General features: G+C 37.8%; 1 pseudogene; it reads left to right on the forward strand.

The window, feature by feature from the left end:
- Positions 1–2,286: 2,286 nt before the first annotated feature.
- On the forward strand, positions 2,287–5,653 carry LOC125403920 (small ribosomal subunit protein eS12 pseudogene; annotated as a pseudogene).
- The last annotated feature ends 9,129 nt before the right edge of the window (positions 5,654–14,782 follow it).

Raw genomic sequence — 14,782 nt, forward strand, 5'->3', positions numbered from 1 at the left:
AGAACAATTAATCCAGTATTGATGAAGTCCTGTTTGAAAATTGAACTGTAGGGGCTACAGAAATGGTTCAGTGGTTTAGAGTACTTATTATTCTTGCATACGACATGGCTCCAATTTTTGGCAATCAGTTGGGGGCTCACACTCATCTATGACTTCAGTTCCAGGGGATCTAGAGTCCTCTGCTGACTTCCACAGGCACCAAGCCTTCACTGAGTATGCACACATGCAGGCAAAACATCCATCCAAAACACATAAAATAAACACATCTAAATATTTTAATTAAACTAGTATTTAGATGCTTTCTAACAATTGGCAAAAGTTTAACCGTGAAAGATTACAAAATAAACTTGAGGCCAGGTGGTGGTGGCCTGTGCCTTTAATCCCAGCACTTGGGAGGTAAAGGCAGGTGGATCTCTGTGAGTTTGAGGCCAGCCTGGTCTACAAAGTGAGTTCCAGGACAGTCAGGGCTATACAGAGAAACTCCATTTCAAAAAAACAAAGTAAACAAGCAAATAAAAGAAAACTTGATATAAGTTTTTGATATGTTAATATGTTAAATAGAAATCTGGCACTGTGGAAAATATGAGCAAATTATTTTGATGAAACATAATGTTTGTTTTTAACCACATTAATTACCTAAATAACTCTGAAATCACAGGGCTAAGTTATATTCTCAGTCTTTACGTTTTAGGAATGGCAGAATCTAAAGGATCCTTTCTGAGAGGAGGGCCTGTTTATGATAATGAAATTGTGCACTGGAGTATAAGCTATTGTGTTCTGAGAGCAACGAGGGCGTTTTAGATTTCTTATAGACTCAGAGCTGAGACGATGATTAACCAAAAACCATACCAACTAATGCTTTAACTTTTAAAGAGAGTGTCTTTAGTCACACTGTGAACAAAAAGAAATTTAGGACAGCCTGAAATTTTAATTAATATGACCACTTACTTATAAGCTGAATTGTATCATGGAAGAAATAAAAAAAGGTACATATTACATATATACATGGGTATTATAAAGAATTTTAAATCAATAAATATTGTATAATATTTTAGTTTTGGGTTAGTCTGTTGATTGTATCATGTTTTACAGTCATCAACAATCTCTAATGTAAAGCTCATCCTTTTTAAAAAAATTATCTTTTATTTGCATTGTCATTTTGCCTGCATGTATGTCTGAGAGTGTCAGATCTTGGAGTCAAGGACAGTTGCTACCTGCCATGTGTGTAGCGCCTGCACTATGGGACAGTACACGAGCTGGAAACTAAGCTGGAGACTTAAAAACACATGCACACACAGACAGACAGAGACACAGGGACACAGGCCGTCCTTGATACAGGAATGCCAAGTTTATTGTGCTCCAGGGAAGCTTATATAGGGATCCTTAACTGATAGCCATACCCCAGCTCTCGGGATCTTTCAGCTGCCTGCCTCACCAGAACCCACTCCCCTGCCATCAGGGTCTCCTGCTCAGAGCAGCTTCAGGTACAGGTAAACAAGGTGTTTTGCTCAGTTCACTCCAGCAGGCAAAGGGTCTGAGGCAGGCAAAGAAAGTCAAGGGGCCAGGGGTCTGCAGCCCCCAATACATGTGTGTGCTGGGGATTGAACCTGGGTCCTCTAGAAGAGCAGTCAGTGCTCTTAACCACGGAGTCCAAGATTTGTCCTTTTGAAGATATGATTATAATCTAAGTAGAAAAATCTTGGATATCAAAGACTTAGAGACTAGATTGATTATTGATAATACTTTAAGCATGTGGAACAGAAACCACCAGCTTGGTATTTAAATTACCTTTTTAAAAATCGACTTAAATTGAATAGAACTAGAACTTAAAAAAAAAAGCCTGTCATGCAGACCACCAGGAGGAGAACCATGAGCAGCAGGGCTGTGGGTCAGGCCAGGCTGCGGGGAGGGGAAGGCTAAGCATCAGCATGATGGGTTTTACTTCATTGTCATACCCTTCCTATTGTTTGTCCTCACGATTCCAATTTTGATTTATAACGCCATCGCCAGACAGCCCTAAAAGTCCTAAGTTCCTCAAAAACTTTATTCATCTAGTCAAGTTCTTTTCTGTTTCAGTGTAATTATTTTGCCACATTTTATAATCAGGTAAAAAACAATTTATGCGTTTTTCTCAAATTTCCCCAATTCTGTCATTGGTCAGGTTTTTCTCCATAACCTGCTTTACAGTTTCAATGCCTGCCCGCTCTATCAGATCAGGAAGACTCATATTATCATACAGCACATCCATATTTTCAGAAGCCACTGGTGTGGAAAGAAAAAAAGAACATGAAGAACAAGTACACTAATAGATTTGCTATAACCAGAATCATTGCCAAGTGGCACGTAGGTGTTTTCTCCTTGGCCCTCAAGTAACACACTCATTTAGCTGCCACTGGGTTGCCTGTGAATTACTTCCTGCAACTCAGGAACTGCATGTGGAAGGGGGCTGTGCTGAAGGGTTGGGAAAAGATTTTCCAATCAAATGAATCTGAAAAACCAGTTGGTGTAGCTATCCTAATATCTAGCAAAATAGACTTCAAACTAAAATTAGTTGAAAGAGATGAAGAAGGTCATTTCATATTCATCACAGGAAAAATCCATCAAGATGAAGTCTCAATTCTGAACATCTCTGCCCCAAATGCAAGAGCACCCTCATTGTAAAAGACCCCTGTGACGAGAACTTTAAATCTTTGAAGGAAGAAATTAAAGACATCAGAAAATGGAAATATCTTTCATGCTCTTGGATAAGTAGGGTTAACATAGTACAAATGGCAATATTACCAAAAACAATCTACAGATTCAGTACAATACCCGTAAAAATACCAGCAAAATTCTTCACAGACCTTGAAAGAACAATAGTCAACTTCATATGGAAAAATAAAAACTCAGGAAAGCCAAAACAATCTTGTGTAATAAAGGAAATTCTGGAGGTATCATAATCCCTGACTTCAAACTCTACTATAGAGCTGCAGTAATGAAAACAGCTTGGTACTGGCATAAAAACATACAGGAGAACCAATGGATTTGAATTGAAGACCTAGATATCAACCCACAACCTATGAATGCCTGATTTTTGACAAAGAATCTAAGATTATAAAATGGAATAAAGAAAGCATCTTCAACAAATGGCGCTGGCATAACTGGATGGCAACATGTAGAAGAATTCAAATAGATCCATATCTATTGCCATGCACAAAGCTCAAGTCCAAACGAATCAAAGACCTCAACAGAACATCAATCACACTGGACCTCATAGAAGAGAAAATGGTAAGTAGCCTTGAACACATAGGTACAGGAGACAACTTACTAAATATAATTCCAGTAGCACAGACACTGAGATTGACAATTAATTAATGGGACCTTATGAAACTGAGTTGTTTTTGTAAAACAAAGGACACTATCAAAAAGACAAAATGGTAATCTATAGACTGGGAAAGGGTCTTCATCAACTCCACATGTGATAGAGTACTGATCTTTAAAATATACAAAGAACTCAAGAAACTAGACATCAAAAGCACAAATCCAATAAAAACATGGGTTAGCACCCAAACAGAGGACTCTCAACAGATGAATCTCAAATGCCCAAAAGACACTTAAGGAGATGCTCAACATCCTTAGTCATCTTAAACCTGTCAGAATGTCTAAGATCAAAAACACTAATGACAACTTTTGCTGGAGAAAATGAGGAGTAAGGGGAACACTGCCCCATTGCTGGTGGAAGTGCAAACTTGTACAGTTACTTTGGAAATCAGTATGGTGATTTCTCAGAAAATTAGGAATCAATTTTTGTTAAGACCCAGCAATACTACTCTTAGATACATACCCAAAGGATGCTCAATCATACAAGAGTATTTGCTCAACTGTATTCATAACAGCATTATTTATAATAGCCAGAACCTGGAAGAAACCTTGATGCCCCTCAGCTGAAGAATGGATGAGAAAAATGTGGTACATTTACACAATTGGGCACTACTCAGCAGTAAAAAATAATGACATCTTGAAATTTGGAAGCAAATGAATGGAACTAGAAAACACCATCCTGAGTGAGGTAACCCAGACCCAGACAGACAAATATAATATTTACTTACTCATAAGTGGCTTTTAGACATAAAGCAAAGAATAACCAGGCTAAAGTTATCTAGAGAATCTAGACAACAAAGAAGATCCTAAGAGAGAAATACATGGATCTGACTAGGAAGGAGAAAAAGACAAGGATCTCTTGAGTAATTTGGGAGTGTGGGGAGTAGTGGGAGGATAGGAGGAAAAGGGGAGGAAGGAGGGGGAGTGGGGAAAATGTATAACTCAATTTAAAACAATAAAGTTTAAAAAAACTATCATTAAAGAGAACCTGAGTAGACCATCTGTTGGTCTTATTTTATAAGTTATAATGTGTCTTAGAAATATGAGATACTATTGTTATTTTAATACTTAATAACATGGTCAATTTTCTTATGTATAGAATAAGCATACTTCAGTTTTGACTGTGACTTTTGATTGGCATTGTACAGCCTGTCATCCTCACAATGAAAGTAGAATTTCACAGAAAAATTGCCAAGCAGTTTTCTATCATTCTATATATATACATTACTGCCAATATATAAAATTTTATACTTAAGATTTGTATATCAGGAATATTTCTGGGGACTATGAGATGGCTCAGTGGTTAAGAAGTCTTGCTACTCTCCCAGAAAACTTTAATTATCCCCCAAGACACACATGGTGATTCACAACCATCTTCACCTCAAGGTCCAGGGAATCCAATGCCTCGTCTATTTTCTAGCACTAGACCTGCACATGGTGTCCAGACATATGTTCTGGCAAAATATTCATATACATTAAAAGTTAAAAAAACTTTTGAAAAAAATTCCAGAGCAATTTTTCAAAGACTTATAATACATATTATCCAGAGGCTTCCAAAATGTTAGAAATCAATTTTTTGTCTTATTATTTTGCTATACATGAAACTCACCATAAGTGTAAATCAAATAAAAAATTCCTAAAAATAGATTATTATTAAAATTTCTGTATCAATGTTAATTGTAATACCAGAATAACAATTATATTTCATGGTTAAAAATAAATATTGTTTTATAGAAATATTTAACATTTTAAGATTTCATTAAACATTTAATAGAGCTTAAAATATTATATTAAAAGGTTTTAAGTCCCTCCCCTACACCCCTCCTTCCCTGTGTGGTGGTGGATGCTTGGGTGTGTTCAAGATTTGGCCTCACCTGTAATCCACAGCTATGTCCTAGGTAGGCATTTGCTGCTGGAGGCGCAATGGATGCCAGTACTGCTCTATAAGAGTACTGAAGACCGTCCTCATACATGATTCCCTAGCAGGTGGCATACACGAAGCTGCCAAAGCCTTAGATAAGTGCCAAGTCCATCTTTGTGTGCTTACGTCCACTTATTATGACCCTATGTATGTCACGTTGATGGAGGAACTTTGTGATGACCGCCAAATCAACCTAATTAAGGTTGATGACAACAAGAAACTAGGAAATGAGTAGACCTCTGTAAAATTGATCAGGAGGGGAAGCCATGGAAAGTGACTTGGTGCAGTTGTACAGTGGTTGAGGACTATGGCAAAGAATCTCAGGCCAAGGATATCACTGAAGAGTACTTCAAATTTGCAAAAAGTGAATAAATAAAAATTTTGACTCATTTTTTAAAAAGGAGGTTTCAAGAGTTGCTGGGGTAGGTGCCAAGTACCTAGGATGAGGCACTGTCAACTCATAGTGATTAACTATGTGTTAATATAGTGGTTAAGTGATATAACTTAACTTAAGATGTGTCTCTGTGTGTGTGCACTTATATTCACATATATGTTTTGTATGTAATTTTATGTATATAACATGCAATGAGTCTTTGATGATGTATCAAACATCCTATAAGTATCTGTTCTTCCTCCATCTTCCGTATTGTTCTCACCGCCCAGCTCCCGGCTAGTTTTACACCTGAAACAATTATACAGAAATTATATTCATTTAAACACTACCTGGCTCATTATATCTAGCCTCTTCTTGGCTAACTCTCACATCTTAATTAACTCATTTCTATTAATTCTGTGTATCACCATGTGACTGTGGCTTACTGGGATGAGTCTAACTTATGTCTGTCTTGGAGAGGAGAGCCAAGGCGTCTGCCTGACTCTGCTTCTTTCTCCCAGCATTCTGTTCGGTCTACTCTGCCTATCTAAGCTACTGTCCTATCAAAAGGCCAAGGCAGTTTCTTTATTTGACCAATGAAAGTAACAAATAGACAGAAGACCCTCGTACATCATTTCCCCTTTTTCTGTTTAAACAAAAAAGAAAGGCTTTAAAGTCATATATAACAAAACACTTATCAAGCAAGAATTACTATTATAATATTTAGATCTATTTTATCTTTTATCATAACAAAGGAAAACTATAACTATTTATTCTTCAACTCTATCAAAGACTCCAGAAGGATATAATATTACCTAAGTAAACAAGAAGTAAGCAATTTCCAAAGCTCTAGAAGTGACAGAGACATTTTGCTGCCTGTACAAAGTCACCCAAAGTTTTTTTATACCATTGGGGCATCCATCTTCAGCCTACAGGCCCATAGTATCCAGCAGACATTTCCATGAAGCAGGAAATTTCAAAGACAGTTCAGTCACTTTCTGCTATGTCCTGCAGAATGTCTCGCAGACTTTTTCATGAATTAGGAACCCTAAAAGACCATCTCACCTTTAGGCAAGCTCAGCAGTCCTCTCTCTGTGGGTTCTTTATGTCCAGTTTATGCAACAGTTCAGGCAAGAGCAGTTTCTTGCCACTTCATCAGTAGCCTCTTTGATGCCCATCTTCCTCTTGAAATAGACTGGTGCTGCCAGGAGCAGACGTGTCTCAATGTCATGAAAAACCCTAAGTTATTAAAACATTAAATGCCATATTCTGTAGTCTTTGAAAGATATGAAGAATGCCTATCTAACTGAAATATATTTTATATATCTAGAAAATCTAACTAACATGACTACCAGCTTGACTATTATTGATGATTATTCATTAACAACCTATACTTCCTAATTATACATTACATTTTTAAATGGGCTACACAATCACAATACCTTAATCAAGATCAGAAATACATACATACACACACACATATATATAACAAAATTGACCTTAAAATCCATACCAATGCAAATTATTCATATCTATAACATATCCCCCTTTATGTTATATATGTTATAATATATAACATTTATAATATGTATTATATATGTTATATATATAACATAAATATAAATATAAATATATATTTATATTACATATAAATGTAAAAGAACATTTATAACCAATATTTGGGAATATGGGCACAGTTATTTCTCTCCAAACTGCTTCGTGCTGTATGGGGGCGCTGTTATTCAGGTCTTTCATGGTATAACCTGTGTGCTAGATTCCTCTCAGTCAGCAGTTGAGTAAAGTAATTTTTTGAGGGTGTTCATGGTGATCTTTCAGGAGGGCGTGGTCTATCATACCATATTAGAATAGAAGCAATCCACAGGGTTTCATCCTCTGTGAAAACAAAAGAAGACCCTCTTTTCCAAAGCATCATATTCTTAGACCCAAATTTGAAAGTCATGACATCTTTATGATAGCCATTCTGGTTTAGCTTGGCAGCCCATATAATGAAACGTCTCACCGTACTTAGCTCCTTTACAGTCAAAAAATTCAAAGAAAACACAATAATACAAAGAATCCAGACTGTGAATTTTCCATTTTTACGTGCCTTGTTTTTATTCTACCACTTTACTTTATTCTGTTTCTTTAAAGACTTTACCCTTTTTTTAAAGCATTAACTTCACTTTATGACTTTTTAATACTCTTTCTCTTCTCTTTCCCAAGCCTATGTATGTCTATCTAACACTATGACCCATTTAGAGGTCTTTCATGTCTGAATCTGTCCTATTGTGAATCTGTAATTCTTTACTATCCAGGAACTCTTCTTAAAATGCTAAGTACTTCTTAAAAACTTAAGTTGCGCCATGTAGAGGTAATATGGTATCTCCAGTTTCCTGCCCCGTCTAAACCTTAACTGTGCTGTTATTATGATAATTACAATGGTTCCTGCCTGAGGTCAGCACAGTTCAGCACCTGGACTGGAACCGGAGCCGCTCCTGCCTCAGCCATTTAGTGCCCTTGTGCCGTGCACAGTTCCAGGCACACCGCAAATTCACATTGCAGTCAAGCAAGCAAGCATTTTACTCACAAAACCCCATCCAAATTCTCTGTCTCCCGCAAGAGACAGAGGTCGCGCTAGGAGCATAACCCAGAAAACCGCAGTTTTAAAACTGCACAGCTTTTTGTTTTCCCTTCGCCTCCAAGTAGGAGCCACACGCAGCACTTTAACTCTGAGAAGGAGCTTTTTAATCTCAGTTACGGCCTAATCTTCCAGGCAGACCACTGTGCAGCCTGGAAACATCTCTGTGTTTGGCGGCAGAAATCCGCCATGCCCTCCTGCCTGCCCAAGCCTGATTTCGCCGTCTGCCCAGGCAGGAAGAGCTGAGCCAAGGGCATGGTCTCAGGTACTTTTCTCCCGATCCCGAGCAGACACACAAACACCCAGGTCCAGAAATGCACCATAACCCTCGTTTGCACCGGCAGCAGGGCCCAGGAGGCCACATTTTAAAATGGCGCGGCTTTTTTTTTTTTTTGCTGCTGTTGCTGAATCAGGAAATCTCTCTACAGCATGCTCTAGCAAACAGCAAAAAGCTGCTTTAAACTCTATATTTGTGTCTAGAATTTCTTTTTAAGCCCTCTTAGGTTTTACGTGGAGTTAGTTACCACATTGGGCAGCCACTCTGACGACCCCCATTTTATCCCCAATTTAAATTCCCCCTCCTCCAGATTTTCTACATTTTCCCTGTAATTCACTCATTCCCTGCTTTTTCCCTCTTTAGTTCTACCCCAACATTATTTTCAGGTAAATGGAATCAACTAGAAAACAATTGCAGTAACCCAGAAAGATAAAAATCTCTCTTCTCCTTGTTCTTCTGTAGTTCCTAGCTCCAAATCTTCAGGTGTGAAAATATAACCTGGAGTAACCACTGAAACCATATCTTGCCTTCCAAATAATAACAATAAAAACATAGTGAAAACTCTTGTGTAGGCCAATAATTAAAATTCTCAAAATCTAACTGTACCCTTTTCATACTTTTTTTTCTAAATTAGTCTGCACAAAATTTAAAAAGCATTTATTTCTGTGATAAGATCCAACTACATAAAAATTTCACAAATTTCATCTTATTTAAAATGACACTCAGCCTTTTCATAGGAAAATTTCATTTGCTGGACATGGTTCTTCTTGGATGTACCCTAAATTGGTTGTCTGGGTTTCTCAACTATAGCTCTGACAAACCACTAACTCCAATACAACTTTTAAAAGAAAGTGTTTCGCTGGGTTGCTGCTATAGAGGGCTAGAATCCGTGACAGCGGGACAAAGGCATAGTAGCAAGAACAGTTGAGAGCTCACATCTTAATCCACAAGAAGGCTGAAGAACACATTGGTGTGCTACTTGTAATGTTATACTTTGTCATCAACTTGATTACATTTGGAATTAAGTGAAATCCAGACAACAGAGAACAAACCAATGAGGGATTTTGCTTGAGTTTTGAAGTAGGAAGATCCAGTTCTAATTTGGCTCGTGAGGCAGTAATACACACACCTTTAATCTGGAACACACCTTCTCCTGGAGGTTTATATAAAGACATGGACTAAGGAAGCTTTTGCTCTTGGCCTGCCTGCTCTCAAGTCTATTTTTTTCACTGGCATTGGAGCCTACTTCTTTGGGATTTTAGTGTATACTGAGGAAATCTAGCTGAGACATTCAGTCACGTAGACTGAGAACTGCTGGATTTTTGGACTTTGTTTACTACTGGCTGTTAATGGATTAACTGGAGCACAGCCTGAAAGTCATGTTAATACGTCTCCTTTCTAGATAGAGATTCATTCTATAAGGTCTGTTACTTTAAGCACTCCGACTTAAACACTTGCCTTTTGAAACCTCCAAACTTGCCTAGAGTGACAGATATTTCAACAAGGTCATAATTCTTAACCATTCTCATGCAGCTCTGGCAATTCCAAACCAAGTATTCAAACCTATGAACCCATGTGGGCCATTCTCACCCAGGCCACTACAGTGGTAGGCAAGATAATAAAATAATAATAATAATAATGAATATTAGGGCAGGCACTTGCACACATAGAGTTGATTTTCATACTATATATAGTAAAACATTGTAGATAAAATAACACTTGCAGGTCTCACAATCTGTTTCTTTTTCTCTTTTCCTTTTGTTCTCTTTCTTTCGTTCTTTTTTGTTTTCAAGATAGAGTTTCTCTTGTGGCTTTGAACCCTGTCCTAGAACCAGCCTAGCTTTGAACTCACAGAGATCCACCTGAGCAGGTTGGGCTGAATTGGAAACGACAGAATAGAAAAAGGATTGGAGAAACTGAGATTTGGCACAATTGCTTTTCACCAATGGCCTCCTGAAGTGATCCCAGGAGGCCGTTTGGGGAAAGAGCATGTGCAGAACTTCTGGCACATTAGAGAAGCCATGGGAGGTTTCCTAGGGCTGAAGCAGCTGTGCAGTGCAGGGAATCTGAGGCTATTAGTCAAGCTATGTGTTCTGTGCATGGCAGAACCAAGAGGGAAGACCATGTAAAATGAGATCGGAATACGCTGAGCAAATTCCAAATAAAGTATACAGAGCTAGATCATTTGATTGATACGATAGAGTTTTGGTTTTCCTTTGATCTGAATGGAAGTCTGCACTGGTTCTTCAGATTTGGAAAAGAGAAATAAAAAAAAATTGTGATTTTCAGGAGCCCACAGTAGAGAGCTTTTGGGCCTGTTTTTATAAAGAGACTTATTATAAAACATGTTTAAAAAGTTATTATAAGATGTTTAAAGTGTTAGAATTTTTAAACACTGGGAGACTTCTAAAGTTATAGAATGCTTTATATTTAGGTATTAAGAATATTTGGGGACAAAAATATGGAAGTTTATAGACTAATAGTGATGTATTTGAATGTCATGTTGACAAGGGGTCAGTTGTGTTGGTTAGATTTTGTTAACCTGACACAAGCTAAGACACACATCTGAGAAGGAATTTAAGTGGATAAAATAGCTCTATTAGATTAAAGTGTAGACAAGTCTGTGGGGACATTTTCTTGATGAATGATTGATGTGGAATGACCCAGCCCACTTTGGGTGGTTTGCGCCTAGGGTGCTGGGCCCACATTGTGAAAACAAGGTAGCTGAGTAAGCAATGAGGAGCAGAGCAGTAAACAGGATTTCTCCATCACCTCTGCCTCAGTTCCCGCCTCCAGATTCCTGCCAGGCTTGATTTCACGCCCTGGCTCCCTGTATGATTAGACTGTGACATGGAAGTATAAGCCAAAAGGTTTTCATTTTTTTTGTCATGATATTTATCATGGAAAAAAGAAACAAACTAAAAACATAGCCCTTACACTCAAAGCCTCAAAAGAACATCATTAATCCGGGAGGTGATGGTGCATGCCTTTAATCTCAACAGTGGGGAGACAGAGGTAGATGGATCTCTGTGACTTTGAGTCCAGCTTGGTCTATAGAGTGGGTTCCAGGCCAGCCAGGGCTACACAAAGAGAAACCCTGTGTCAAAACAAAGAAACAAAAAACAAAAAACAAAAAAAGGGTAAACAATTAAAAAAAATCTTAAATATCTTTGGATATGAAGGTAAATTTTAGTATAATGAATCAGTGGAAAATCTATTTCAGAAATTAATGTTATATCACATGTTGGTGAGATTCATAGATTAGTGATGAGTTACTCAAATTCTGCATGATACAGTTCAATGCTTTGTTACAGGAATTTGTGTTAGACTCAATTTGCACTTAGGTATATTTGGATTATTTGCTAAGTTCTTAGTGGTCCTATCACTCCCAAATGTTTGATGTAAATTACTTTCTACTGAATTGAAGACCCAGGCATAAATCCACATACCTACAGACACCTGATTTTTGATAAAGAAGTCAGAAATAAGCACTGAAAAAAGAGACAGCATCTTCAACAAATGAGCAAAGTAGACGGCTGTATGCAAATGAATCCATATAGATCCTTATAACCCTGCAAAAAACTCAACTCCAGTCCAGGCTGTAATGTCTCATGCTTTTAATCCTAGCATTGAGGAGACAGAGGTAGGTGGATCTCTGTGAGTTTGAGGCCAGCCTGGTCCACAGGGCATGTTCCAGGACAGACTGCAAAGCTACACAAAAAACAAACAATAAGAAAAACAAAAAACTCAATTCCAAAGAAGAGGAAGTGGGGGAACAGCCTTGAATTCACTGGCACAGGAAAAGACTTGAACAGAACACTGTTAGCATAGACACTAATACTAATAATTAATAAATGATATCTCATGAAACTGAGAAGCTTATGCACAATAAAAATCTTCATTTTGGGACAAAGCGACACCCTACAGACAGGCAAAAGACTTTGACCAACACAGTGGAAATTTATTAGTGTTAAGAGCAAAGAAATTAAGAAAGTTACTGACAATTTAATGGGTTTGGGAAATACCGTGATTGAGTGAACCTGACACAGAAGATGAATGACTTATGTTGTCCCTTCTATGAAGATCAAACTACAATTAAATGTTTGTATTAGCAATGTATGCAAGGAAAGACCAGATAGACAGAAAGGGACAATCAGAGAGAAGAGTGACTACTAGAACACACCATATATAAAATGTAGGCCAAAAGGGTAACACTGGGGAGAAAGGTATAAGGACACAGGGCAGTTGTAAGATAAAAAAGGATGTGTGTTGGACAGAACCAAAACATTATTATGGGAAAAGCATATAGAAGTGCTGGAGAGGTGCTGTTAAGAGCACTGGCTGCTCTTCCAGAGGTTCTGATTTCAATTCCCAGCAACCACATAGAGGCTAACAATCATCTATAGTGGGATCTGATGCTTTCTTCAGGCATAAAGTTATACATGCAGACAGGGCATGCATATATGTAAAATAAATGAATACATCTTAAAATAAAAAAGCATGTAGAAACCTTAATAAAGACATACATGTTTCAATGGAGATATTCTCCATTGATGAGTAATGTTGCTCCAAGAATCATTGTTTAAATTGCGAACTTGGTGCCAAATTTCGGACACTTCCTAGTGTTTGTTGGCCAGGGAGGAACCAGAATCTCCTGCAAAATATAGGTTACTCACGATTGCCCACCAGAACTTGATAGCAAGACCCTATGGTCAAAGAGAACACGTACTTTAATCACAATACATTGAGAAATCAAGCTGGAGTTGAGTTGGGAGTTTTCTCTCTATCCTTCAGCCTTCAAAGTCTATAAATTTGCTATGCAACCTGCTAGGAAGAAATCATCCATTATTACCAACTGTGAATCCCGTGAGCTATCTTAACAACTTGCTGAGAAAAAAATATACATTCTCAAATTATGGAAAGTTACAAGGATGATCCATTCCTTTCTCATTGGCTTTGTGACCCCTCCACAGAGAAAACTCATGCCAGGTTTTAAAAAATAGTCATTTTTATTCTCTATGTCTGTCTGTGTATGTGTGTGTGTGCATACACAATAGTGTGTGTACCTGTGGAGAGCCAAAAGAGGCAGAGGGTCAGATCCTTTGGAACTAGAATGACATGTGTGTGTAAGTCACCTGACTTCCATGATGGGAAACAAAGTGAAGCCCTCTGGAAGTATAGCCAATGCTCTTCATCATGCATTAATTTCCCCAGGCAGCAAGTCATTTCCTTATATGCTTGCTATTGTCGGAGAGTTTATTGTTTGCCTCAGGTTTCCAAGAAACAGAAATGGCAGGGAAGCAAAATCATGCCAACATTATCAAGTAAATATTTTGTAAATTTAATTATGTATATATTTTATGTGTTCCTGTGTATACGTGTGTACCGTGTGCTTGCAAGGACCTACAGACTTGAGAGGAGGCATTGAATGCCTTGGATCTGGACTCACAGACAGTTGTGTACTACCACGAGTGTCTACAACTGAACCCGAGTCCTCTGCAAAAAACGGTAAACATTCCTGTTGAGTCAACATTCCAACCTATTTTTTTTTAAAAAAAATTAGTTAAAAAAAAGTCTAGTTAAATAACAACCACAATTCCCCTTCCCTTTTCTCCCTCCAATCTTTCATATATTCTCACAATAATTTGTGGAATTGATGACGTTTGTCTTTATGATTACAACCTCCTGATACTGTTCTTGTTTGGGTATCTATGGTTTTAGGTTTGGTCACCCTGTATTGGATAACCAATACAGGGCCCACACCTGGGAGATAGTTCTGTCTCACTAGTTGTTTATAGTTTTTTTTTTTTAAGGGTGGAATCCCATGAGATCTCCTACTTCCCTGTCTGTTGTTGTTATTGTTCTTGTTGGGTACAAAATGTTGAGGTATTATAGGTGTAACTTCTCTGTCATTTCTAAGAGACCACCTCACTCAAGAAATCCTTCTAATCTGATTCCTAAAATCTTGTCACCCCTTTTAAGATGTTCTCTGAACCTCAGGGGCAGGAGTTGCATTGTAGTTTTATCAAGTAGGTCTGGGGGCTCGGCTATCAGCTGATCTCTGCATTATGAACAGTAAGGTTTAAAGGAACTGTTTGCTCTAAAGAGTTTTTAAAAAGGACTATACTTGTTTGAGTATGTTTTAAAACTCAGGGATTTTGCTGGCCTAGCAAATTGGCAGACACAGGTGTTTTTTTTTTCTTTTAAGGATTT

This window comes from Myodes glareolus, chromosome 6, assembly GCF_982192425.1.
Source record: "Myodes glareolus chromosome 6, mMyoGla1.1, whole genome shotgun sequence".
In the NCBI taxonomy this organism is placed as follows: domain Eukaryota; kingdom Metazoa; phylum Chordata; class Mammalia; order Rodentia; family Cricetidae; genus Myodes; species Myodes glareolus.